Raw genomic sequence first — 2,549 nt, 5'->3', positions numbered from 1 at the left:
CTCCTACACCCTCCCATGTTGTGAATCTGTGAGGACCATCCCTCTCCTTCAACCTCCCATGTTGTGTGTCTATGTGAGGAGCATCCCTATCTTACTCCCTCCCATGTTATATGTCTAAATGAGAAGCATCCCTCTCCTACACCCTCCCATGTTGTGAATCTGTGAGGACCATTCCTCTCCTTCATCCTTATATGTTGTGTATCTATGTGAGGAGCATCCCTCTACTTCATCCTTATGTGATGTGCATCTATGCTATGTGGGGACCATCCCTCTCCTACACCCTCCCATGTTGTGAATCTGTGAGGACCATTCCTCTCCTTCATCCTTATATGTTGTGTATCTATGTGAGGAGAATCCCTCTACTTCATCCTTATGTGTCTATGTGGGGACCAGCCCCCTCCTACACCCTCCCATGTTGTTTGTCTATGTTAAAAACAGCCATATCTTACTCCCTCCCATGTTATATGTCTAAATGAGAAGCATCCCTCTCCTACGCCCTCCCATGTTGTGAATCTGTGAGGACCATCCCTCTACTTCATCCTTATGTGTCTATGTGGGGACCATCCCTCTCCTTCATCCTTGTGTGTGTTGTATCTATGTGAGGACCATTCCTCTCCTACAACCTCCCATTTCGTGTGTCTATGTTAGGACCATCCCTCTCCTACCCCTCCCATGTTGTGTTAATGTTGAGACCATCCCTCCCCTACATCCTCCCATTTTATGTGTCCTAATGAGAAGCATACCTCTGTCACACCCTCCCATGTTATGCGTTTTTGTGATGATAACCCATCTCCATTACCCTCCCATGTTGTATGTCTATGTGATGACCATCCAACTCCTATGCCCACCCATGTTGTGTGTTTATGTGAGGACCATCCAACTCCTATGCCCTCCCATGTTGTGCGTCTATGTGAGGACCATCCATTCTTACACCCTCCCATGTTGTGTGTCTATGTGATGATAGCGCTCTTCTACCCCCTCCCATGTTGTGTGTCTATGTGATGATAGCACTCTTTTACACCCTCCCATGTTGTGTGTCTATGTGATGCTAGCGCTCTTCTACACCCTCCCATGTTGTGTGTCTATGTGATGCTAGCGCTCTTCTACACCCTCCCATGTTGTGTGTCTATGTGGGGACCATCCCCCTCCTACACCCTCCCATGTTGTGTGTCTATGTGGGGACCATCCCCCTCCTACACCCTCCCATGTTGTGTGTCTATGTGATGCTAGCGCTCTTCTACACCCTCCCATGTTGTGTGTCTATGTGGGGACCATCCCCCTCCTACACCCTCCCATGTTGTGTGTCTATGTGATGATAGCCCTCTTCTACACCCTCCCATGTTGTGTGTCTATGTGGGGACCATCCCCCTCCTACACCCTCCCATGTTGTGTGTCTATGTGGGGACCATCCCCCTCCTACACCCTCCCATGTTGTGTGTCTATGTGATGCTAGCGCTCTTCTACACCCTCCCATGTTGTGTGTCTATGTGATGATAGCACTCTTCTACACCCTCCCATGATGTGTACCCTCGTGTATGAGCCATTACCCCCCTTTTTTCTCTCAGGATTTCTGACTTTGTTGGAACCATAGCACTCCTTCACCCTTTTATGATGTATGTCTCCTTTGGGATCACACTAACAGTGGTCTCAGACAGACATCCAGACTTCTTACATCAATCTTGTTACATAATCATCATTTTGCTGTTGAAAGTACATGAATTTTTAGCAATTTATTATATTCCTGGAGCAGACAACACAGAAAAAATAACAAGCATGACAAGTTCATTGTAAATCTTGTGACATGTGGTTCCCAGTCAGGTTAGTTTCTTCGACTCTGCGGGGAAGACATGTAAATTGTACCATACTGAAATATGTTCTATTAAATGTTAAGTAAATTTTACTTTGCAAAACATTTAATATTAATTTTGACACCATGAAGATTTGAACTCTTGCCTTTGACCTTTATATCCACATAAACCTTTGACCTTTGATAATGGTAGTTCACATTGTAAATACAATCAAACTTAGCAATGTTTAGAATATCATTTCCTTTTTCCACACTTGATGAAGGTTTCATTACCTATCAATTTGCGTAGCCGCAACAAACACAATTTCAAACTGTATTCTCGAGAATATTCCCAAACTTGTATTCATCTACTAGAAAACTGATCATAAGATCAGCAAGGGCCTATGCCTGACCATACCCCATGGTTTAATTTTATTGACAGTGACCTTGACCTTACAAACTCCTTAAATCTCTTTTGCACATCTTAATATCACAGTGTATCACCATGTCAAATTTCAAAAAGATTAGTCTTTTGGATTCCGAGATATGGAATGTACCCCCTTGGTCTAATTTTAGTAATGTGACCTTTACCTCAAAAACTTTTAAATCCCTATTGCACATATATATATATATCACAGTATATCCCCATATAAAATTTCAGGAAGAATAGTATTGGAATCCAAAATTATCTTCAAAAACCAAACTGTGGATAGACAAACGGGAGTTAGTTGATTTTTTTGCCAATTTGATCCCTTCCCCCCCC

General features: G+C 43.3%; 1 protein-coding gene across 1 annotated transcript in view; it reads right to left on the bottom strand.

Moving 5' to 3' along the window:
- The window catches only part of LOC110462816 (acylphosphatase-2-like), a 19,094-nt gene that overhangs the window by 6,415 nt on the left and 10,130 nt on the right, over positions 1 to 2,549 (bottom strand). The gene's annotated exons all lie outside the window — the stretch shown is intronic.

This window comes from Mizuhopecten yessoensis, unplaced genomic scaffold (genome assembly GCF_002113885.1).
Source record: "Mizuhopecten yessoensis strain PY_sf001 unplaced genomic scaffold, ASM211388v2 scaffold10831, whole genome shotgun sequence".
NCBI lineage: Eukaryota > Metazoa > Mollusca > Bivalvia > Pectinida > Pectinidae > Mizuhopecten > Mizuhopecten yessoensis.
Note: the sequence above shows the minus strand (reverse complement) of the source record. Positions and strands in the feature narration are given on the sequence as shown.